The sequence below is a fragment of the Drosophila navojoa genome, chromosome 4 (genome assembly GCF_054131105.1).
Source record: "Drosophila navojoa isolate 15081-1374.11 chromosome 4, UAZ_NAV_1.0, whole genome shotgun sequence".
In the NCBI taxonomy this organism is placed as follows: domain Eukaryota; kingdom Metazoa; phylum Arthropoda; class Insecta; order Diptera; family Drosophilidae; genus Drosophila; species Drosophila navojoa.
This window is the reverse complement of record NC_142892.1, coordinates 26,921,099-26,946,822: the sequence shown is the minus strand read 5'-3', so window position 1 is coordinate 26,946,822 and position 25,724 is coordinate 26,921,099. Positions and strand designations below refer to the sequence as shown.

Here is a 25,724-nt window from a genome sequence, read left to right as displayed (position 1 = left end):
GGGTGATAACGGGGCCCGTTCAGCTCTGGAGCGGGGCCTTTCAGCCGCTCGTGCCCATAGAAACGGTAAAGTGGCGTGATCCGGGTGACGCCACTTTCCCGCCAAATTGCGTGGCCGCCTCCCATTGGCCGAAGTACCGTTGGTGCCCTGCGAGTGAAAGTGATCACTACTATCACCCGGCACGAACAGCACCTCGGCTAACGGTCACCGATGATCGTCGTGCGTGCGACGCGAACCCATTGCTGAATCTGTAGTTGCGAAAGAGACCGCCTCTAACAGGACTTTGACCCCCTTTCCAGTGCTAGGGTCGCTCCCACAGTATTCGCGTCGCTGTGTGGAGCAACATGTATATGCACGTATATGCATATAAACGCACAGCAAATACCTACGTTCATATACATTAATACGTGCATACCTATGTTGCTCATCACAAGCTCTTCAACTAACATGATTTCTGGTTTTTTTCGGAAATTGCATTTTCCGATTTGCCACGCCATAGTGCGTGGATCGGGTAAATTTTAACATTTTAAAAATCGTTCAAGTCTCTAGCTTCAAAGACGGCGAAATGAACTGCGTTCATACGGACAGACGGACGGACAGCAAGATGGATTGCACAAAAAACAATATACTAATTCACTTCGTGAATTGCCCTCTTCAGGTCTTTGCCCAATCAAGGTCATTTCCCTCCCAAGGTCATTGCCCTCTTCAGGTCATTGCCCTCTTAAGATCACTGCCCTCTCAAGGTCATTGTTCTCTCAAGGTCATTGTTCTCTCAAGGTCATTGCCCTCTCAAGGTCATTGCCCTCTCAAGGTCATTGCCCTCCCTAGGTCATTGCCCTCTCAGGGTCAGTGCCCTCTCAAGGCCAATGCCATCTAAAAGTTCACTGAGCTCTCAAGGTCATTGTCCTCTCAAAGTCATTACCCTCTCAAGGTCATTGCCCTCCCATGGTCATTGCCCTCCCAAGGTCACTGGATTCTCAAGGTCACTGCCCTCTCAAGGTCATTGCCCTCTCAAGGCCAATGCCCTCTAAAAGTTCACTGAGCTCTCAAGGTCATTGCCCTCACAAGGTCATTGGTCTCCCAAGGTCATTGCCCTCTCAAGGTCATTGCCCACCCAAGGTCATTGCCTGCACATCTGAGTAAGTTTTCGTAGCCGAGCGCAAGAGAAGTGTTTGTGAGTGAAAACGAAGCTAGTGTTGTGCTGTGAGCGAATGGGAGGCCTGCATATCTGAGCGAGCCGCCAGAGTTTTGTTCAGACCGAAGTCCTGGCGTTTCCCGAATCGTCCCGGTAAACTAGCGTGTTTTTAACAAACATTATATCTCCTACAGTTCAAGAGATAGAAGCTTCAAATTTGGATAGTTGAGTTACTGGTAGCCTCCTCTATCGAGGGGCGTGGCAATCGGCATTTGTAGTATCAAATTGCGACATTTATATGCTTGAGCTATCTATGTATGTACATGTATATACTCGACTAGGAGATACCCTGAACCCACCAAGCTGATATTCTTATCATTCTGCACTTCTTTTATGCTCGCACACAACATGCATATACATCCACCCTCACGCGCCCGCTCTCTGCTAACTGCGCAGTAAGCAGCGACTGCGCTTGGGCTGCGCTGCAGTGTGGGCAAAGGTATGAGAATTTATTTGATGAATAACTATTTTTGTAGACATGCAATCTTAATGAAATTTTCAGAGCGTAATCATATGGTCAAAATGTGTGTACATTCCAAAGCACAAGTCTCTAGTACTCTACTTGCTTCTATCAACGCGAACATACTAGCATCAGCATGTATATATACGTATGAACATACATGTATCCAAATCCATATACTTTAGAGGTTTATCTTAAATGCAATTATGTTTTGTTTAACGAATTAAATAATTCAACAGACTTGTCTCTTCCATATTAGTCGGCTGATATTAATTTGGCAGTATCGATTTTTTATATAGGGCAGTGACCAGGGATGAAAGTGACTCAGAAGAGTAGTCATCTTGACAGGGCACTAACCTTGACAGGGAACTGACCTGGACATGGCAATGACCTTGGGAGGGCAGTGTCCTTGGGAAGGAATTACCTTGAGAGGGCAATGACCTAGAGGGCAATGACCTTGGGTGGGCAATAACCTTGGGAGGGCAACGACCTTGAGAGGGCAATGACCTTGGGAGACCATTAACCCTGAGAGGGCAATTACCTTGTGGGGGCAATGACCTTGAGAGTGCAACGACCTTGAGAGGGCAATGACCTTGGGAGACCATTAACCCTGAGAGGGCAATTACCTTGTGGGGGCAATGACCTTGAGAGTGCAGTGATCTTGAGAGGGCAATGACCTTAAGAGGGCAATGACCTTGGGTGGGCAATGACCTTGAGAATCCAGTGACCTTGAGAGGGCAATGGCCTTGAGACTGCAATGACCTTGAGAGGGCAATGACCTTGGGAGACCACTAACCCTGAGAGGGCAATGACCTTGGGAGGGCAGTGACCTTGGGAGGGCAGTGATCTTGAGATGGCACTGACCTTGAGAGGGCAATGACCTTGAGAGGGCAGTGACCTTGAGAATCCAGTGACCTTGAGAGGGCAATGGCCTTGAGACTGCAATGACCTTGAGAGGTCATTATATCTCCTACAGTTCAAAAGATAGATGCTTCAAATTTGGATAGTTGAGTTACTGGTAGCCTCCTCTATCGAGGGGCGTGGCAATCGGCATTTGTAGTATCAAATTGCGACATTTATATGCTTGAGCTATCTATGTATGTACATGTATATACTCGACTAGGAGATACCCTGAACCCACCAAGCTGATATTCTTATCATTCTGCACTTCTTTTATGCACGCACACAACATGCATATACATCCACCCTCACGCGCCCGCTCTCTGCTAACTGCGCAGTAAGCAGCGACTGCGCTTGGGCTGCGCTGCAGTGTGGGCAAAGGTATGAGAATTTATTTGATGAATAACTATTTTTGTAGACATGCAATCTTAATGAAATTTTCAGAGCGTAATCATATGGTCAAAATGTGTGTACATTCCAAAGCACAAGTCTCTAGTACTCTACTTGCCTCTATCAACGCGAACATACTAGCATCAGCATGTATATATACGTATGAACATACATGTATCCAAATCCATATACTTTAGAGGTTTATCTTAAATGCAATTATGTTTTGTTTAACGAATTAAATAATTCAACAGACTTGTCTCTTCCATATTAGTCGGCTGATATTAATTTGGCAGTATCGATTTTTTATATAGGGCAGTGACCAGGGATGAAAGTGACTCAGAAGAGTAGTCATCTTGACAGGGCACTAACCTTGACAGGGAACTGACCTGGACATGGCAATGACCTTGGGAGGGCAGTGTCCTTGGGAAGGAATTACCTTGAGAGGGCAATGACCTAGAGGGCAATGACCTTGGGTGGGCAATAACCTTGGGAGGGCAACGACCTTGAGAGGGCAATGACCTTGGGAGACCATTAACCCTGAGAGGGCAATTACCTTGTGGGGGCAATGACCTTGAGAGTGCAACGACCTTGAGAGGGCAATGACCTTGGGAGACCATTAACCCTGAGAGGGCAATTACCTTGTGGGGGCAATGACCTTGAGAGTGCAGTGATCTTGAGAGGGCAATGACCTTAAGAGGGCAATGACCTTGGGTGGGCAATGACCTTGAGAATCCAGTGACCTTGAGAGGGCAATGGCCTTGAGACTGCAATGACCTTGAGAGGGCAATGACCTTGGGAGACCACTAACCCTGAGAGGGCAATGACCTTGGGAGGGCAGTGACCTTGAGAGGGCAGTGATCTTGAGATGGCACTGACCTTGAGAGGGCAATGACCTTGAGAGGGCAGTGACCTTGAGAATCCAGTGACCTTGAGAGGGCAATGGCCTTGAGACTGCAATGACCTTGAGAGGGCAATGACCTTGGGAGACCAATAACCCTGAGAGGGCAATGACCTTGGGAGGGCAATTACCTTGGGAAGGAATTACCTTGAGAGGGCAATGACCACCCAATCATTGCCCTTTCAAGGTCACTGCCCTCTCAAGGTCATTGCCCTTTCAAGGTCACTGGATTCTCAAGATCACTGCCCTCTCAAGGTCATTGCCCTCTCAAGGTCATTGCCCTCTCAAGAGCACTGCACTCTCAAGGTCATTGCCCCTTCAAGGTAATTCCTTCCCAAGGACACTGCCCTCCCAAGGTCATTGCCCTCTCAAGGTCAGTGCACTCTCAATGTCATTGCCGTCTCAAGGTAATTCCTTCCCAAGGACACTGCCCTCCCAAGCTCATTGCCCTCTCAAGGTCAGTGCCATCTCAAGATCACTGCCCTCTCAAGGTCAGTGCACTCTCAATGTCATTGCCCTCTCAAGGTAATTCCTTCCCAAGGACACTGCCCTCCCAAGGTCATTGCCATGTCAAGGTCGGTGCCCTGTCAAGGATAGTGCCCTGTCAAGATGACTACTCTTCTGAGTCACTTTCATCCCTGTTCACTGCCCTATATAAAAAATCGATACTGCCAAATTAATATCAGCCGACTAATATGGAAGAGACAAGTCTGTTGAATTATTTAATTCGTTAAACAAAACATAATTGCATTTAAGATAAACCTCTAAAGTATATGGATTTGGATACATGTATGTTCATACGTATATATACATGCTGATGCTCGTATGTTCGCGTTGATAGAGGCAAGTAGAGTACTAGAGACTTGTGCTTTGGATTGTACACACATTTTGACCATATGATTACGCTCTGAAAATTTCATTAAGATTGCATGTCTACAAAAATAGTTATTCATCAAATAAATTCTCATACCTTTGCCCACACTGCAGCGCAGCCCAAGCGCAGTCGCTGCTTACTGCGCAGTTAGCAGAGAGCGGGCGCGTGAGGGTGGATGTATATGCATGTTGTGTGCGTGCATAAAAGAAGTGCAGAATGATAAGAATATCAGCTTTGAGGGTTCAAGGTATCTCCTAATCGAGCAGTCTCGACTAGAGCCTGCTTAACCGTTTCATACATATTTCGATTTTTATAAAATATTTTGACAAACATGGCTTGGGTGTGAGTTCAAATCCCGCGGAAAACTCTTTTTTGTAAATTGCAAATTTTGTTATGTTCTTTTATATTTTTTTTAAATTATATTTTTAAATTTTATAAACAGGTTTCCTTCCGTGCTGTCAATGCCTATTAAGCTTATGTGTATATACATGTACATACATAGATAGCTCAAGCATATAAATGTCGCAATTTGATACTACAAATGCCGATTGCCACGCCCCTCGATAGAGGAGGCTACCAGTAACTCAACTATCCAAATTTGAAGCTTCTATCTTTTGAACTGTAGGAGATATAATGTTTTGCGGTTTGCCACGCCTCCTTTGGGCGGACATATATCCACAATAGCTTGTTGGACTTGGGTGGTCAACTCGCGTATATATACCAATTTTCAAGACTCTAGCATCAATAGTGCCTAAAATATAGCCAAATTTGAAAAATCACTATATCTTCAGGTCCGATTTGCCACGCTCCTAGTAGGCGTATTTATAAACTTTTTTCATCAGTCTTTATAGAATTATAGCATTAGCTCACGTGCGACGTTCTAGCTTTAAAACTTTAGGAGATACAGTTATATATGATTTGCCACGCCCCCAATGGGCGTAGATATATCCACCATAGCTTTTTGGACATGGGGGTCAACGCGGATCTACATACCGAGATTAAACTTTCTAGCTTGTAACGAACCTTCGGTTTATCCCGAGTCTAAGCTGGGCTAGTTTCAGCTGACTTTGGATTCGTGCCAACAAATGTATTTGTTGAAGCCCTGCGATATTAATTAGTCACTTGTGAATTTAGGTTTTATAGCGTAAATGTATATTCTCATGAATAAGTTTAAAATGTACACGTCACTTAAAGTTATGCTGGCTCGCTGGTTGGCATTAGCGAAGCATACCTACCGAGCGGCTGGGAGAGTGTTGTGCTAAATACACGCTAGTTTACCGGGACGATTCGGGAAACGCCAGGACTTCAGTCTGAACAAAACTCTGGCGGTTCGCTCAGATATGCAGGCCTCTCCTACTATCCCACTCGCTTACAGCACAACACTAGCTTCGATTTCACTCACAAACACTTCTCTTGCGCACGGCTACGTGAACTTACTCAGATGTGCAGGCCTCGCTTAAGCCGCTGATATGCACCGATGTGCTGATCGGTGCCGCTGATGCTGCTGATGGCCTCTTTCTTTGTCGCAAGGATTCCCACTGGATGTCCTTGCTGCTCCCACGATGTCCTTGCTGTCCTTTGAAGTCCTGGGAGTCCTAATTTACCACTCGCGTTGACTTTCACTAATCACTTTTCACTTGCTTAATCGTCACTCAATCACCACTTAATCATCTGACCATCTGAATCATCTAAATCCCCGTATGGAGCCGCCAGAAGCCTTTTATAGCCCAGCCACAGGCCCTGCTTCGGGTGATAACGCGCTCGTGCCCATAGAAACGGTAGAGTGGCGTGATCCGGGGACGCCACTTTCCCGCCAAATTGCGTGGCCGCCTCCCATTGGCCGAAGTACCGTTGGTGCCCTGCGAGTGAAAGTGATCACTACTATCACCCGGCACGAACAGCACCTCGGCTAACGGTCACCGATGATCGTCGTGCGTGCGACGCGAACCCATTGCTGAATCTGTAGGAGCGAAAGAGACCGCCTCTAACAGGACTTTGACCCCCTTTCCAGTATTCGCGTCGCTGTGTGGAGCAACATGTATATGCACGTGTATGCATATAAACGCACAGCAAATACGTACGTTCATATACATTAATACGTGCATACCTATATTGCTCCTCACAAGCTCTTCAACTAACATGATTTCTGGTTTTTTCGGAAAATGCATTTTCCGATTTGCCACGCCATAGTGCGTGGATCGGGTAAATTTTAACATTTAAAAAATCGTTCAAGTCTCTAGCTTCAAAGACGGCGAAATGAACTGCGTTCATACGGACAGACGGACGGACAGCAAGATGGATTGCACAAAAAACAATATACTAATTCACTTCGTGAATTGCCCTCTTCAGGTCATTGCCCAATAAAGGTCATTTCCCTCCCAAGGTCACTGCCCTCTAAAAGGTCACTGCCCTCTAAAGGTCATTGCCCTCTTCAGGTCATTGCCCTCTTAAGATCACTGGATTCTCAAGGTCACTGCCCTCTAAGGTCATTGTTCTCTCAGGTCATTGTTCTCTCAAGGTCATTGCCCTCTCAAGGTCATTGCCCTCTCAAGGTCATTGCCCTCAATAAGTAATCGCCCTCTCAAGGTCAGTGCCCTCTCAAGGCCAATGCCATCTAAAAGTTCACTGAGCTCTCAAGGTCATTGCCCTCTCAAAGTCATTGCCCTCTCAAGGTCATTGCCCTCCCAAGGTCATTGTCCTCTCAAGGTCATTGCCCTCCCAAGGTCATTGTCCTCTCAAGGTCTGTGCCCTCCCAAGGTCATTGCCCTCTCAAGGTCACTGGATTCTCAAGGTCATTGCCCTCACAAGGTCATTGGTCTCCCAAGGTCATTGCCCTCTCAAGGTCACTGGATTCTCAAGGTCATTGCCCTCACAAGGTCATTGGTCTCCCAAGGTCATTGCCATCTCAAGGTCACTGGATTTTCAAGGTCTCTGCCCTCTCAAGGTCATTGCCCGCCCAAGGTCATTGCCCTCTCAAGGTCATTGCCTGCACATCTGAGTAAGTTTTCGTAGCCGTGCGCAAGAGAAGTGTTTGTGAGTGAAAACGAAGCTAGTGTTGTGCTGTAAGCGAGTGGGATAGTAGGAGAGGCCTGCATATCTGAGCGAACCGCCAGAGTTTTGTTCAGACTGAAGTCCTGGCGTTTCCCGAATCGTCCCGGTAAACTAGCGTGTATTTAGCACAACACTCTCCCAGCCGCTCGGTAGGTATGCTTCGCTAATGCCAACCAGCGAGCCAGCATAACTTTAAGTGACGTGTACATTTTAAACTTATTCATGAGAATATACATTTACGCTATAAAACCTAAATTCACAAGTGACTAATTAATATCGCAGGGCTTCAACAAATACATTTGTTGGCACGAATCCAAAGTCAGCTGAAACTAGCCCAGCTTAGACTCGGGATAAACCGAAGGTTCGTTACAAGCTAGAAAGTTTAATCTCGGTATGTAGATCCGCGTTGACCCCCATGTCCAAAAAGCTATGGTGGATATATCTACGCCCATTGGGGGCGTGGCAAATCAGATATAACTGTATCTCCTAAAGTTTTAAAGCTAGAACGTCGCACGTGAGCTAATGCTATAATTCTATAAAGACTGATGAAAAAAGTTTATATCTACGCCTACTAGGAGCGTGGCAAATCGGACCTGAAGATATAGTGATTTTTCAAATTTGGCTATATTTTAGGCACTATTGATGCTAGAGTCTTGAAATTTGGTATATATACGCGAGTTGACCACCCAAGTCCAACAAGCTATTGTGAATATATGTCCGCCCAAAGGAGGCGTGGCAAACCGCAAAACATTATATCTCCTACAGTTCAAGAGATAGAAGCTTCAAATTTGGATAGTTGAGTTACTGGTAGCCTCCTCTATCGGCATTTGTAGTATCAAATTGCGACATTTATATGCTTGAGCTATCTATGTATGTACATGTATATACACATAAGCTTAATAGGCATTGATAGCACGGAAGGAAACATTTTTATAAAATTTAAAAAATATAAAAGAAGCTAAAATAACAAAATTTGCAATTTACAAAAAAGAGTTTTCCGAGGGATTTGAACTCACACCCAAGCCATGTTTGTCAGAATATTTTATAAAAATCGAAATATGTATGAAACGGTTAAGCAGGCTCTAGTCGAGACTACTCGACTAGGAGATACCCTGAACCCTCGTGAACCCTGATATTCTTATCATTCTGCACTTCTTTTATGCACGCACACATACATGCATATACATCCACCCTCACGCGCCCGCTCTCTGCTAACTGCGCAGTAAGCAGCGACTGCGCTTGGGCTGCGCTGCAGTGTGGGCAAAGGTATGAGAATTTATTTGATGAATAACTATTTTTGTAGACATGCAATCTTAATGAAATTTTCAGAGCGTAATCATATGGTCAAAATGTGTGTACATTCCAAAGCACAAGTCTCTAGTACTCTACTTGCCTCTATCAACGCGAACATACGAGCATCAGCATGTATATATACGTATGTACATACATGTATCCAAATCCATATACTTTAGAGGTTTATCTTAAATGCAATTATGTTTTGTTTAACGAATTAAATAATTCAACAGACTAGTCTCTTCCATATTATTCGGTTGATATTAATTTGGCAGTATCGATTTTTTATACAGGGCAGTGACCAGGGATGAAAGTGACTCAGAAGAGCAGTCATCTTGACAGGGCACTGACCTTGACATGGCAATGACCTTGGGAGGGCAATGACCTTGAGACTGCAATGACCTTGGGAGGGCAACGACCTTGAGAGGGCAGAGACCTTGAAAATCCAGTGACCTTGAGAGGGCAATGACCTTGGGAGGGCAATGACCTTGGGAGGGCAATGACCTTGTGAGGGCAATGACCTTGAGAATCCAGTGACCTTGAGAGGGCAATGACCTTAAGAGGGCAATGACCTTGGGTGGGCAATGACCTTGAGAATCCAGTAACCTTGAGAGGGCAATGACCTTGAGACGGCAATGACCTTGGGAGGGCAATGACCTTGGGAGGGCAACGACCTTGACAGGGCAATGACCTTGGGAGACCAATAACCCTGAGAGAGGAATTACCTTGAGAGGGCAATGACCTTGAGAGTGCAGTGAGCTTGAGAGGGCAATGACCCTAAGAGGGCAATGACCTTGGGTGGGCAATAACCTTGGGAGGGCAACGACCTTGAGAGGGCAATGACCTTGGGAGACCATTAACCCTGAGAGGGCAATTACCTTGTGGGGGCAATGAACTTGAGAGTGCAGTGATCTTGAGAGGGCAATGACCTTAAGAGAGCAATGACCTCGGGTGGGCAATTTCGTTAAATCATAATTGCATATAAGATAAACCTCTAAAGTATATGGATTTGGATACATGTATGTACATACGTATATATACATGCTGATGCTCGTATGTTCGCGTTGATAGAGGCAAGCAGAGTACTAGAGACTTGTGCTTTGGAATGTACACACATTTTGATCATATGATTACGCTCTGAAAATTTCATTAAGATTGCATGTCTACAAAAATAGTTATTCGTCAAATAAATTCTCATACCTTTGCCCACACTGCAGCGCAGCCCAAGCGCAGTCGCTGCTTACTGCGCAGTTAGCAGAGAGCGGGCGCGTGAGGGTGGATGTATATGCATGTATGTGTGCGTGCATAAAAGAAGTGCAGAATGATAAGAATATCAGCTTGGAGGGTTCAGGGTATCTCCTAGTCGAGCAGTCTCGACTAGAGCCTGTTTAACCGTTTCATACATATTTCGATTTTTATAAAATATTTTGACAAACATGGCTTGGGTGTGAGCTCAAATCCCGCGGAAAACTCTATTTTGTAAATTGCAAATTTTGTTATTTTAGCTTCTTTTATATTTTATAAAAATGTTTCCTTCCGTGCTATCAATGCCTATTAAGCTTATGTGTACATACATAGATAGCTCAAGTATATAAATGTCGCAATTTGATACTACAAATGCCGATTGCCACGCCCCTCGATAGAGGAGGCTACCAGTAACTCAACTATCCAAATTTGAAGCTTCTATCTCTTGAACTGTAGGAGATATAATGTTTTGTGGGTTGCCACGCCTCCTTTGGGCGGACATATATCCACAATAGCTCGCGTATATATACCAAATTTCAAGACTCTAGCATCAATAGTGCCTAAAATATAGCCAAATTTGAAAAATCACTATATCTTCAGGTCCGATTTGCCACGCTCCTAGTAGGCGTAGATATAAACTTTTTTCATCAGTCTTTATAGAATTATAGCATTAGCTCACGTGCGACGTTCTAGCTTTAAAACTTTAGGAGATACAGTTATATCTGATTTGCCACGCCCCAAATGGGCGTAGATATATCCACCATAGCTTCTTGGACATGGGGGGTCAACGCGGATCTACATACCGAGATTCAACTTTCTAGCTTGTAACGAACCTTCGGTTTATCCCGAGTCTAAGCTGGGCTAGTTTCAGCTGACTTTGGATTCGTGCCAACAAATGTATTTGTTGAAGCCCCTGCGATATTAATTAGTCACTTGTGAATTTATGTTTTATAGCGTAAATGTATATTCTCATGAATAAGTTTAAAATGTACACGTCACTTAAAGTTATGCTGGCTCGCTGGTTGGCATTAGCGAAGCACACCTACCGAGCGGCTGGGAGAGTGTTGTGCTAAAAACACTCTAGTTTATCGGGATGATTCGGGAAACGCCAGGACTTTGGTCTGAATAAAACTGGCGGTTCGCTCAGATATGCAGGCCTCTCCTAATATCCCACTCGCTCACAGCACAACACTAGCTTCGTTTTCACTCTTGCGCACGGCTACGAAAACTTACTCAGATGTACAGGCCTCGCTTAAGCCGCTGATATGCACCGATGTCCTGATCGGTGCCGCTGATGGCCTCTTTCTTTGTCGCAAGGATTCCCACTGGATGTCCTTGCTGTTCCCAGGATGGCCTTTCTGGTCTTTGAAGTCCTGGGAGTCCTGATTTACCACTCGCGTTGACTTTCACTAATCACTTATCACTCGCTTAATCGTCACACAATCACCACCTAATCATCTGACCATCTGAATCATCTGAATCCCCGTATGGAGCCGCCGGTGGCCTTTTATAGCCCAGCCACAGGCCCTGCTTCGGGTGATAACGGGGCCCGTTCAGCTCTGGAGCGGGGCCTCTCAGCCGCTCGTGCCCATAGAAACGGTAAAGTGGCGTGATCCGGGTGACGCCACTTTCCCGCCAAATTGCGTGGCCGCCTCCCATTGGCCGAAGTACCGTTGGTGCCCTGCTAGTGAAAGTGATCACTACTATCACCTGGCACGAACAGCACCTCGGCTAACTGTCACCGATGATCATCGTGCGAGCGACGCGAACCCATTGCTGAATCTGTAGGAGCGAAAGAGACCGCCTCTAACAGGACTTTGACCCCCTTTCCAGTTCCAGGGTCGTTCCCACAGTATTCGCGTCGCTGTGTGTATATGCACGTATATGCATAAAAACGCACAGCAAATACGTACGTTCATATACATTAATACGTGCATACCTATATTGCTCCTCACAAGCTCTTCAACTAACATGACTTCTGGTTTTTTCGGAAAATGCATTTTCCGATTTGCCACGCCATAGTGGGTGGATCGGGAAAATTTTAACACTTTATAGATCGGAGTTATACACGAGTATGTGTTCCAAATTTTTAATTCTCTAGCTTCAAAGACGGCGAAATGAACTGCGGACAGACGGACGGACAGCAAGATGGATTGCACAAAAACCAATATACTAATTCACTTCGTGAATTTCCCTCTTCAGGTCATTGCCTATCAAGGTAATTTCCCTCCAAGGTCTTTGCCCTCTCAGTTAACAGGATTTTCTTGATTCTCAAGATCACTGCACTCTCAAGGTCACTGCCCTATCCAGGTCATTGCCCTCTCAAGGTCATTGCCCTCTCAAGGTCACGTCGCTCTCAAGGTCATTGTTCTCTCAAGCTCATTGCCCTCCCAAGGTCATTGCCCTCTCAGTTAACAGGATTTTCTTGATGCTCAAGATCACTGCACTCTCAAGGTCACTGCCCACTCCAGGTCACTGCCCTCTCAAGGTCACAGGATTCTCAAGGTCATTGCCCTCTCAACGTCATTGCCCTCTCAAGGTCATTGCCCTCCCAAGGTCATTGCCCTCTAAAAGTTCACTGAGCTCTCAAGGTCATTGTCCTCTCAAAGTCATTGCCCTCTAAAAGTCATTGCCCTCTCATGGTCATTGCCCTCTCAAGGTCAGTGCCCTCTCAAGGCCAATGCCCTCTAAAAGATCACCAAGCTCTCAAAGTCATTGCCCTCTCAAGGTCATTGCCCTCTTAAGGTCAGTGCCCTCTCAAGGCCATTGCCCTCTAAAACTTCACTGAGCTCTCAAGGTCTTTGCCCTCACAAGGTCGTTCTCGGCGTCACTGCCCTCCAGAGTTCTTTGCCTTCTCAAGGTCAGTGGCTTCTCAAGGTCATTGCCCTCTCAAGCTCATTACCCTCACAAGGTCTTTGCCCTCTCAAGGTCATTGCCCTCTCAAGCTCATTGCCCTCACAAGGTCACTGCCCTCTCAAGGTCATCGCCATGTCAAGGTCGTTGCCCTCCCAAGGTCATTGCCCTCCCAAGGTCATTGCCCTCACAAGGTCATTGCCCTCCCAAGGACATTGCCCTCTTTATGTCATTGCCCTCTCAAGGTCACAGAATTCTCGGCGTCACTGCCCTCCAAAAGTCTTTGCCTTCTCAAGGTCATTTCCCTCTCAAGGAGACTGCCCTCCCAAGGATATTGCCATGTCAAGGTCAGTGCCCTATCAAGGTCATTGCCCTCTCAAGGTCATTGCCCTCTCAAGGTCGTTGCCTTCTCAAGGTCATTGCCTTGTCAAGGTCATTGCCTTCTCAAGGTCAGTGCCCTCTCAAGGTCATTGCCGTCTCCAGGTCACTGCCATATCAAGGTTTTTGCCCTCCCAAGTTCGTGGCCTTCACAAGGTCATTTCCCTCTCAAGGACACTGTCCTTCTCAAGGTCATTGCCATGTCAAGGTCGGTGCCCTGTCAAGGATAGTGCCCTGTCAAGATGACTACTCTTCTGAGTCACTTTCATCCCTGGTCACTGGCCTATATAAAAAATCGATACTGCCAAATTAATATCAGCCGACTAATATGGAAGAGACAAGTCTGTTGAATTATTTAATTCGTTAAACAAAACATAATTGCATTTAAGTTAAACCTCTAAAGTATATGGATTTCGATACATGTCTGTACATACTTATAAATACATGCTGCTGCTCGTATGTTCGCGTTGATAGAGGCAAGCAGAGACACAATTACCACATAAACAAGTAAAACAAGTAAGAACGTTGCAGTCGGGCGCTACCAACTGCGTAATACTCATTCACAGTTCGTATGCATGATTCTGTGTTTACAAAGGGGCATTTATTAAAACAAATAAATTTAAAAATGTATCTTAAATCGTAAAAGTCGCCGCTTGAATTTGCTTCCGATTATAATTAGTATAATCGGTATCCAGGAAACACGACAGGAGGCCATCGAAACATCAATGGGGATCTATGTTAATTTATAGAACCTTCGAGTCGACTTGAAATGAGTTTTTAAGTCACTTCCATGTTCCCCAACTAAAATTACCATAGTTTACATACTAATACATAACTGAAATAAAATTTTAAAATAAATAAACAAAAAAGACTATAATAATAATAATAATAAATTAATATAATATAATAATAATAGCTGTTATTGTAGTTTTGTCAGATGACGCTCTGTTATTAGCTTATTGTATTTTAGCTACCAGATTGTCAAGTAAAGCGATAACGTGGATGCTAAAGGCGTCGCAAGTTATGCTACAACGGCGGAGGTTCATTGAAAATAGGAAATCAGGCTATAATGTTTTTGTGAAAAAAAGTATGTAACAGGCAGAATGAATCATCGCAGACCCCATAAAGTATATGTATTCTTGATCAGCACGACGAGCTGAGTCAATATAGCCCTGTCCGTCTGTCCGTGTATACCATACGCGGTACGAGCTTGCTTTATTTTTTCGATAAATCATTCGATAACTTGTTTATCGAGAATAATCGAAAAATTGATTTTGTTTTTTGGGCCTTATTGGGATACTAATAGACGTGAAGACTTCAGATTTACTGTGTATTTAAATATGATGAATACAAACATTTTGTAATCAACAGATTTTGGATATCACGCCCCCAATTCGCAAAAACCTATTTCAAGTACTAGAGACTTGTGCTTTGGAATGTACACACATTTTGACCATATGATTACGCTATGAAAATTTTATTAAGATTGCATGTCTACAAAAAGAGTTATTATTTATTATTATTATTATTATTTATTTTCATCTGTCATTAACAATTAATTAAAAGTTTTTACTCATTTTAATTTTTTAAATGATTTTTAGCGCAAAATGAAAAAGTGGTGCTATTATTTTTTCGTTTATTTTTCGGCTTTTTTGAAAATTTTTTGAATTATATAAAAACTATGAATATTTTTGTGATAATTCGTTTTTGCCGTAATAACTGACTAATTTCTGCTTATCTGAGTGAAAAAATTACATCAATACATTCATATATGTGTCCAGGAGAACTCCTCAAACTCTGAATATGCAAGTGCTATTTTATTTGTCGCAGCTGTATATCCTTATATGCATATATAGATATGTCTGAAGCTGTGTTACAATCCATACACAAGCATATGTACTATTTAGTCTGACACTCCGTTCTACATATCGCCACATCATTCATACACTCACGTGCTAGCCTTAAAACTTTAGGAGATACTGTTATATCTGATTTGTCACGCCCCCAATAGGTGTAGATATATCCACTATAGCTTTTTAGACTTGGGGGGGGTCAACGCGGATTTACATACCGACTTTCAACTCTCTTGCTTTTCAACTAACATGATTTCTGGTATATCGGAAAATGCATTTTCCGATTTGCCACGCCCCTAGTAAGTGGATCGGGAAAATTTTAACACTTTATAAATCGGAGTTATACACGAGTATGTGTTCCAAATTTCAAGCTCTAGCTTCAATAGCGGCGAAATGAACTGCGTTCAAACGGACAGCAAGACGGACGGACGGACAGCAAGACTGACGGACGGACAGCAAGACGGACATTGCACAAACCAATTTACTAATTCACTTAATTATGTTACAGAGCCGGAGGTTCAAAACCCCTTTGATGTTATGAATTTTTTAGTACATATTTCGTTTTTTATCAAATAGATATTTATTTTATTTTTTTCTCTAATTGAACAATTTTATAAGTTTGAATTTGTTTTTTCTTAAATAGCCCTCATATATGTATGTACGCACATATGCATGTAGAAGTATGTACGTAAGTCTGCACGCATATGTAGCATGAAGCATTCCAGCCTTTATTTACACATGAATGCATACTCTAGCGTGGTAATGAGACTGATTTGTTTCTGCTTTGTTCTTGAATTTATCATCCGCTACTCGGGCTCTTCTTTTCTATAATGCGTCATAACAAGAATCTAATTTTTGGGTTTCATTCTAATTACAATTGTTGATAGTAGGTGGTAGCGCTGTAGGCAAAGGCAAAGTTTTGACAAATATGGCTTGGGTGCGAGTTCAAACCCCGCGGAAAACTTTTTTTTGTAAATTGTAAATTTGTACATGTACATACATAGATAGCTCAAGCATATAAATGTTGCAATTTGATACTACAAACATGATTTCTGGTATATCGGTAAATGCGTTTTCCGATTTGCCACGGCCCTAATGGGCGGATCGGGAAAAATTTAACACTTTATAAATCGGAGTTATACACGAATATGTGTTCCAAATTTCAAGACTCTAGCTTCATTAGCGGCGAAATGAACTGCGTTCATACGGATAGACGGACAAACGGACAGCAAGACGGACATTGCAAAGAACCAATATACTAATTCACTTTGTTAATGAGTATCAAGGTCAGTGCCCTCTCAAGGTCACAGGATTGTGGGCGTCACTGTCCCCCAGAGGTCTTTGCCTTCTCAGGGTCTCTGGACTCTCAAGGATCTTTTATTATCGATTAAAAACCTTATCGAAAGCTGGGTTTTTAATTATATCTACTACACCTTTAAAGCTAAATGTAGAATGATGTGTATTTATATAATTTTGATTTTTGTTAAAATTTACCCTCCACCTCTAAATCCACCCCATCACCATCACCTTTGTAAAAGGGGTATTTCAAGTAGTAGAGACTTGTGCTAGACCCCACAAAGTATATATATTCTTGGTCAGGACGACGAGCAGAGTCAATTTAGCTGAATGATTTTTAATTTTTTTTTCAAATTTGTCAATTATTCAATAGAATATGTAGATCATATGCGTGCTAGCCTTAAAACTTTAGGAGATACTGTTATATCTGATTTGTCACGCCCCCAATAGGTGTAGATATATCCACTATAGCTTTTTAGACTTGGGGGGGTCAACGCGGATTTACATACCGACTTTCAACTCTCTTGCTTTTCAACTAACATGATTTCTGGTATATCGGAAAATGCATTTTCCGATTTGCCACGCCCCTAGTAAGTGGATCGGGAAAATTTTAACACTTTATAAATCGGAGTTATACACGAGTATGTGTTCCAAATTTCAAGCTCTAGCTTCAATAGCGGCGAAATGAACTGCGTTCAAACGGACAGCAAGACGGACGGACGGACAGCAAGACTGACGGACGGACAGCAAGACGGACATTGCACAAACCAATTTACTAATTCACTTAATTATGTTACAGAGCCGGAGGTTCAAAACCCCTTTGATGTTATGAATTTTTTAATACATATTTCGTTTTTTATCAAATAGATATTTATTTTATTTTTTTCTCTAATTGAACAATTTTATAAGTTTGAATTTGTTTTTTCTTAAATAGCCCTCATATATGTATGTACGCACATATGCATGTAGAAGTATGTACGTAAGTCTGCACGCATATGTAGCATGAAGCATTCCAGCCTTTATTTACACATGAATGCATACTCTAGCGTGGTAATGAGACTGATTTGTTTCTGCTATGTTCTTGAATTTATCATCCGCTACTCGGGCTCTTCTTTTCTATAATGCGTCATAACAAGAATCTCTTTTTTGGGTTTCATTCTAATTACAATTGTTGATAGTAGGTGGTAGCGCTGTAGGCAAAGGCAAAGTTTTGACAAACATGGCTTGGGTGCGAGTTCAAACCCCGCGGAAAACTTTTTTTTGTAAATTGTAAATTTGTATATACATGTACATACATAGATAGCTCAAGCATATAAATGTTGCAATTTGATACTACAAACATGATTTCTGGTATATCGGTAAATGCATTTTCCGATTTGCCACGGCCCTAATGGGCGGATCGGGAAAAATTTAACACTTTATAAATCGGAGTTATACACGAATATGTGTTCCAAATTTCAAGACTCTAGCTTCATTAGCGGCGAAATGAACTGCGTTCATACGGATAGACGGACAAACGGACATTGCACAGAACCAATATACTAATTCACTTTGTTAATGAGTATCAAGGTCAGTGCCCTCTCAAGGTCACAGGATTGTGGGCGTCACTGTCCCCCAGAGGTCTTTGCCTTCTCAGGGTCTCTGGACTCTCAAGGATATTTTATTATCGATTAAAAACCTTATCGAAAGCTGGGTTTTTAATTATATCTACTACACCTTTAAAGCTAAATGTAGAATGATGTGTATTTATATAATTTTGATTTTTGTTAAAATTTACCCTCCACCTCTAAATCCACCCCATCACCATCACCTTTGTAAAAGGGGTATTTCAAGTAGTAGAGACTTGTGCTAGACCCCACAAAGTATATATATTCTTGGTCAGGACGACGAGCAGAGACAATTTAGCTGAATGATTTTTAATTTTTTTTCAAATTTGTCAATTATTCAATAGAATATGTAGATCATATGCTAAAAGTTTCATTAAATTCGGTTTAGTCAATCGACGGTACAAAACGCACGTGCTACAGCAACAGCAGTTTTCCTATACGTGTGCACTCATACATTCAAACATCGTCTAGCAAATTCTTAAAATCACATCAGCAGTTAGTTTCGCTTAGTTCTGCTAGATGGCGTTGCATCAGTAAATCTATTTCAGTTTTGACATTGCAAATCCGGGGTGGTAGAGGGCGCGTCGCTCGATCGCGAGGTCTCGGGCTCAAACCCAGAGCGTGTCGAAGTTCTTTTTTTTTAATTGTTTCAAAATTTTTATATATTTTATTAAATGAGTTTTCTATTTCATTTATATTTTTAAATACATCGAAATTGAAATTTGAACCATGATAAATGTGCTTTTCTATTAGTTTGGTTCAGGGTAGTATCTAATCGAACGCTCTCGACTAGAATTTTCTTACGTAAATGCGAAATTGGAATGCTTACGCTCGAAAAAATTTGAAAATGACAGGGTATTTTTCGATATGCCACCAAAGAGGCGTTCCAATTATTTTTGGGGCATCGATAGAGGAGGTTACCAGTAACTCAACTATCCGAATTTGAAACTTCGTCGTTGAAATTCAAGGTTATATGATTCTCGGCGTCACTGCTCTCCAGGGTTGTTTGCCTCTTACTGCCCTCTAAAACATCAATGCCGTCTCAATGTCACTGCCCTCTTCAGGTCATTGCGCTCTCAAAGTCACTGTCTCCTCAAGGTCACTGCCCTCTAAAGGTCACTGAATTCTTGGCGCCACTACCTTCTCAAGGTCGTTGCCCTCTCAAGGTAATTTCCCTATCCAGGTCACTGCCATCTCAAGGTCACCGCCCTCCCAAGGTCATTGCTATGTCAACGTCAGTGCTCTGTCAAGGTTAGTGCCCTGTCAAGATTACTGCTTCTCTAAGCCACTGCTTCTTAAGGTCACTGACCTGTATAAAAAAGCGGTACTGCCAAATTAATATCAACCGACTAATATAGAAGAGACTAGTCTGTTGAATTATTTAATTCGTTATACAAAACATAGCTAAATTGAATATGAACCTCTAAAGTATATGGATTTGGATACATATATGTACATACGTATATATACATGCTGATGCTCGTATATTTGCGTTGATAGAGGCAAGCAGAGACACAAACGAGTGAAACAAGTAAGAACGTTGCAGTCGGGCGCTACTGTCCGCCCTCCCAAGGTCATTGCCATTTCAACGTCAGTGCCCTGTCAACGTTAGTGCCCTGTCAAGATTACTGCTTCTCTAAGTCACTACTTCTTACCACATTAACACGTAAAACAAGTAAGAAGTCGGGCGCTACCAACTGCGGAATACTCAGTCACAGTCGGTATGCATGATGCTATGTTTACAAAGGGGCATTTATTAAAACAAATAAATTTAGCAAGTAAGAGAGCTCTAGTCGAGACTGCTCGACTACGAAATCCCCTGAACCCTACAAGCAACTGATATTTCAATAATAATTCGGCCACAAACACGCATACAAACAAATTCTAGACGTACGATCGGAATGAAACTTTCAGAACGAATGTATGTGTATACCGAACGGACGGACGGACAGACAGACGGACAAGGCTAAATCGACTCAGCTCGTCGCCCTGATCAAGATTATATATATACCTTGTGGGGTCTGCCACGCCCCCTTCTGCATGTTACATACATTTCAACAAAACCTTATACCCTGATTTCCCATTTTCAATGGGTTCAGGGTATAAAAATGTATCTTAAATCTTAAAAGTCGCCGCTCGAATTAGCTTTCGATTATTATTATTATAATCGGTATGCAGGGAACACCACGAGTAGGCCATCGAAACATCAATGGGATATATGTTAATTTATAGAACCTTTGAGTCGGCTTGAAATGAGTTTTTAAGTCACTTCCATGCTCCCCAACTGAAATTACCATACCTGGGGCAACTCACGCACATGCCAAAGAGGAAAAGCGCTCCTGGAAGCAGTTCATGCGCACAGGAGGCATAATATCCTGGCCACTGGCAGTGCCACACACTTTCCCTATAGCACGAGAAAGAGACCATCAGCAATTGATTTTGCTATCTATGGCGGAATTGAAGATTGCCGCCTAAACATCACTTCAACGACTGACCTTGACTCTGACCACCTGCCTCTAATTATTGAATGGTCTGCTGGCGTTCATCGACGTAATCCCACTGAGCATCAACCAGGCGGCGGTTGCCTACTGCCTCGCGGAGCCAGAATTGAGCGCTTCCAAGCGATGCTTGAACAAAACATCCATCTCAACACAGAGATTAATTCGAATGCAGACATTGAAGATGCCATAGCAATATTCATGCGCAATATAAAGCTGGCTGCACTTGCAGCTACATCACACTTCAACCAATCCAGACGACATAGACGGCAACATGCACTCCAATTGGATGCACATACTATGGCGTTACTAGCCCATAAGCAGCAATGCAAGCGAATCCTGATGGCCATGCGCACCACAGAAGCCAGAAGAAATTACAGGGCCGCGCAAAATCGACTTAAGAAAGCCATTACCACTATAAAACGTAAAGAAATTAATAAATTATTTGCTGGGATCACTAATACGGACCAGTACAGCATGCAAAAACTCTGGAAACTGACGAAGAAACTGAAAAGACAACCAAAGCCCAACCATCCTCTAAAGATAACAACGGCAGGTGTCACAGGCAACCAAGTAAAGTGGACTAAGACGCTGGAAGAAAAAGCAGAAACACTCGTTTCTAACCTGGAAGACAGATTCTCACCAAAACTCCTCAATACACCTAAACAAAGAGACGACATATATAATGAATGGCATGCATTAAAGCAAAAAAAAAAGCAACAAGCCCAGCAAATCCATGCCATTCGCCCCATTACAATCAACGAATTAAAAACACAAATCGAATTGCTGGACAAAACCAAGGCGCCGGGAGATGATGGAGTTGACAACGGCGTCATCAAGAAATTGCCACAAAAAGCGCAATTATACCTGCTGCTAATATACAACTCCATACTCCGGTTGGGAAACTTCCCAAATGCATGGAAGCATGCATGCATCTCCATGATACTAAAACCAGGCAAAAATTCGGCAGAGGTGACATCATACCGCCCAATCAGTCTAACCTCGGGCCTCTCCAAACTGCTTGAGAGATTACTATTGACTAGACTGTTTGAGGTTGAAGATTTTGCTAAAGCTGTACCTAATCACCAATTTGGATTCAGAAAAGAGCACGGTACGGAGCAGCAGCTGGCGAGAGTCACGCAATTCATATTGCGGGCATACGAAAGGAAAGAATTTTGCTCTAGCATATTCATAGATATTTCAGAGGCCTTTGATAGAGTATGGCACGCAGGCTTATTCCATAAACTGATAAAAATACTACCCATTAACATATATAAAATCATTGAAAGTTACATTGGTGACCGGACATTTGCTGTCATCTGTAATGGGATAAAATCAAGAGTGGGCAGAGCTACAGCTGGTGTCCCTCAAGGAAGTGTTCTGGGCCCCATCTTATATACAATCTTTACGTCTGACATGCCACTGCCCAGCATCACTCAAAACCGCCAATTCCTCTCAACAAACCAAAATCAGATGATGCTGTCTACCTATGCAGATGACACAGTGGTGATGTGCTCATCTAACATGCCCTCAACTGCTGCAAGAGAAAACCAGAGATATCTAAAATATTTCACCAGCTGGGCCCAAAAATGGGCCATACAAATAAACGCGACCAAGACAGCTCATGTAATGTTCACACTAAACAACGCACAAAGCGGACAAAGAGGATATGTATCATCAATCCAGCTAAATGGACATGCTGTCCAGAATAAAAGATCACATACATACCTAGGCGTCATCCTGGATAAAAAGCTAACAATGCAACTACACGTGACCCAACTTTGTGTGCGATTGAAGGCGAGAACTGCCAAATTGGGCTGGCTACTGGGGAGAAGCAGCAGACTGGCGACCGTATGCAAAACACTAGTCATCAAACAGCTAATAGTACCTTTTTGGCAGTATGCGCTACCAGTATGGGGTTCTCTTGCATCAGAAACTCAAATACAGCGCGTGCAGACGAATCAAAACAAAATATTAAGAAACGCAGTTAGGGCTTCGTGGTATATAAGAAATGCTGACTTACGCGACTCCTATGGAATCAACTCGATTGACGAGGCCTTTAAACTTGCCAGTGATCGATTTGCCAGCTCACTGGCAACCCATGCAAACCCGGAAGCCCGAAAACTGATTACGGATCCGTATGTGCCACTACGCCTTAACAGACCTCGATACCTTGAGCAGCTACAAGACTCTATACTGCCTCTACAGCCACAAGATATACACAACCAGCAACGGCAACACAGAGAAGACCTCCCAACACTACTGCGCATTCAGGAAGAAGATCGCGAGCGTGAGGAAGCCGAGAGACATGCACTGGATCAGGCAAGACGTATACGACAGCGCCAGATGCGACCGCCAACCAGATTCTGCGAGTCCATCATAAACACGTTGAAACGTCAATACTGGAGTGGAGAACTCACCAGAGTACAAGTTGTTGAACGAATACAGGGCCAACCTCTCCCCATACAACGCATAATAGTCCCTGACTACATCGAGGAGCCACGTATGGAGACAGTGACAGCAATGACGGTGACCACACGAGCTGTGAGGGCGGAGGTGGCCACTCCGAGTCTGGAATCACTGGCACAAACACAGGCCGAAAACATAACAGCGGAACCGGTCTCCATACCCGATACCCACCCTATGTGTAGACAGAATCTGCAGGTCGCCTCGCAGGATCTGCTACTTGACGAATGACTGGAAAGAATAACAATTAGACTGGAACAGGAACTGGATGCTGACACTGCCATGGAGCAACGAAGAACCTTGGACACAGCTCTGCAAATACATGTAGAAGCCCAGAAGCACACACAGCGTACTCGCAAATACATACATTTTAATGTATTGCTAATATGCTGGACTATGACAGCGAGAAGTATCCAGATGGCGCTGCACAGGATAGATGCATGTGCCAGTGATAAAAGCTTCTTGAGACGGCACAGAAAGCGGCAGCAACTCACCAAAATGACCTGGCGCCCAAGGCGGCGCTATCAGAGATTGCTTGGTACAAGCATGCCGTCCCCAATGTCCTGGCATAGAACTGAAATAGGAACTCGCAGCCAGCAACCAAACTGGGATGCGTACACCCAGAGTACAGCTGCAGAGAAACCATAGATGGAGTCTTCAACCTGGCCTGGTTGTTGTTACTACAAATGCGAGACGAAGCCCAGTGGGGCCATTATCAAACATAAACCATAACTATTATAAATATCATTTCTTTATAGACCAACCTGACCTCTTACAGCTGTGAATGCCATCCTTGGTATTTATGCCCATAAACACGATGTTTGCCATGCCTGGCTTGCCTGACGGACTTAGACGCCTTTGTGCTTTAGAATACATTTGGCCCAGGGATTGCAGTCTTGCCCACAGCTTACGCCTCCCAGATGTTAAGCTATGTCGATTGGGCTATCACATGCATAAAGATGAAAAATCCAGAAGCATCAAAATACCAGCCACAACTTATAACGATGTCTTACCTGCCTATAAACTCCAGTGATGTGGGGTGCCCAGAATTCTATGCAAAAACTCAGCCTGATGTTGGTTATCCTGTGAAGCGCAACTCGGATCCTGCAATTAAGAAGAAAAGAAAATTATGTACTAGCCACAAAAAATTCTAACATATTGTTAATATTAAGATATTTATCAAATTGTAATGCTTATTTGCCACAATTGTCAGCCAACACGTGTAACTAAGTGTGCCCAGATTACATATAACATATAAATACTTATATCGCCAAAATTGCTATCGAAATGTTATGTTAAGTGTAAATTGCTATCTAAACGTTAAGTTATTCAAAATTATTAGCTATACCTGCTGTTATTTTAAATTCAAAAAAGTTGCTACAGTGTTAGTGATAAGTTGAATAATAAATAAATATTTAAAAAAAAAAAAAAAAGGCGTCACTGCCCTCCAGAGTTCTTTGCCTTCTCAAGGTCAGTGGCTTCTCAAGGTCATTGCCCTCTCAAGCTCATTACCCGCACAAGGTCTTTGCCCTCTCAAGGTCATTGCCCTCTCAAGCTCATTGCCCTCACAAGGTCACTGCCCTCTCAAGGTCATCGCCATGTCAAGGTCGTTGCCCTCCCAAGGTCATTGCCCTCCCAAGGTCATTGCCCTCACAAGGTCATTGCCCTCCCAAGGACATTGCCCTCTTTATGTCATTGCCCTCTCAAGGTCACAGAATTCTCGGCGTCACTGCCCTCCAAAAGTCTTTGCCTTCTCAAGGTCATTTCCCTCTCAAGGAGACTGCCCTCCCAAGGATATTGCCATGTCAAGGTCAGTGCCCTATCAAGGTCATTGCCCTCTCAAGGTCATTGCCCTCTCAAGGTCGTTGCCTTCTCAAATCATTGCCTTATCAAGGTCATTGCCTTCTCAAGGTCAGTGCCCTCTCAAGGTCATTGCCGTCTCCAGGTCACTGCCATATCAAGGTTTTTGCCCTCCCAAGTTCGTGGCCTTCACAAGGTCATTTCCCTCTCAAGGACACTGCCCTTCTCAAGGTCATTGCCATGTCAAGGTCGGTGCCCTGTCAAGGATAGTGCCCTGTCAAGATGACTACTCTTCTGAGTCACTTTCATCCCTGGTCACTGGCCTATATAAAAAATCGATACTGCCAAATTAATATCAGCCGACTAATATGGAAGAGACAAGTCTGTTGAATTATTTAATACGTTAAACAAAACATAATTGCATTTAAGTTAAACCTCTAAAGTATATGCATTTCGATACATGTCTGTACATACTTATAAATACATGCTGCTGCTCGTATGTTCGCGTTGATAGAGGCAAGCAGAGACACAATTACCACATAAACAAGTAAAACAAGTAAGAACGTTGCAGTCGGGCGCTACCAACTGCGTAATACTCATTCACAGTTCGTATGCATGATTCTATGTTTACAAAGGGGCATTTATTAAAACAAATAAATTTAAAAAT

At 43.3% G+C, this 25,724-nt stretch overlaps 1 long non-coding RNA gene across 1 annotated transcript in view; it reads right to left on the bottom strand.

Annotated features, from left to right (window-relative positions):
• Nucleotides 1-24,680, bottom strand: part of LOC149091584 (uncharacterized) — a 143,011-nt gene extending 118,331 nt beyond the window's left edge. Inside the window, exons 1-2 of the long non-coding RNA XR_016196710.1 lie at nucleotides 24,271-24,680; nucleotides 23,752-24,199 (exon numbers count right to left, since the gene is read on the bottom strand). This is a non-coding gene — a long non-coding RNA (uncharacterized LOC149091584). The remainder of the gene's footprint in view (nucleotides 1-23,751; nucleotides 24,200-24,270) is intronic.
• Nucleotides 24,681-25,724: the final 1,044 nt, after the last annotated feature.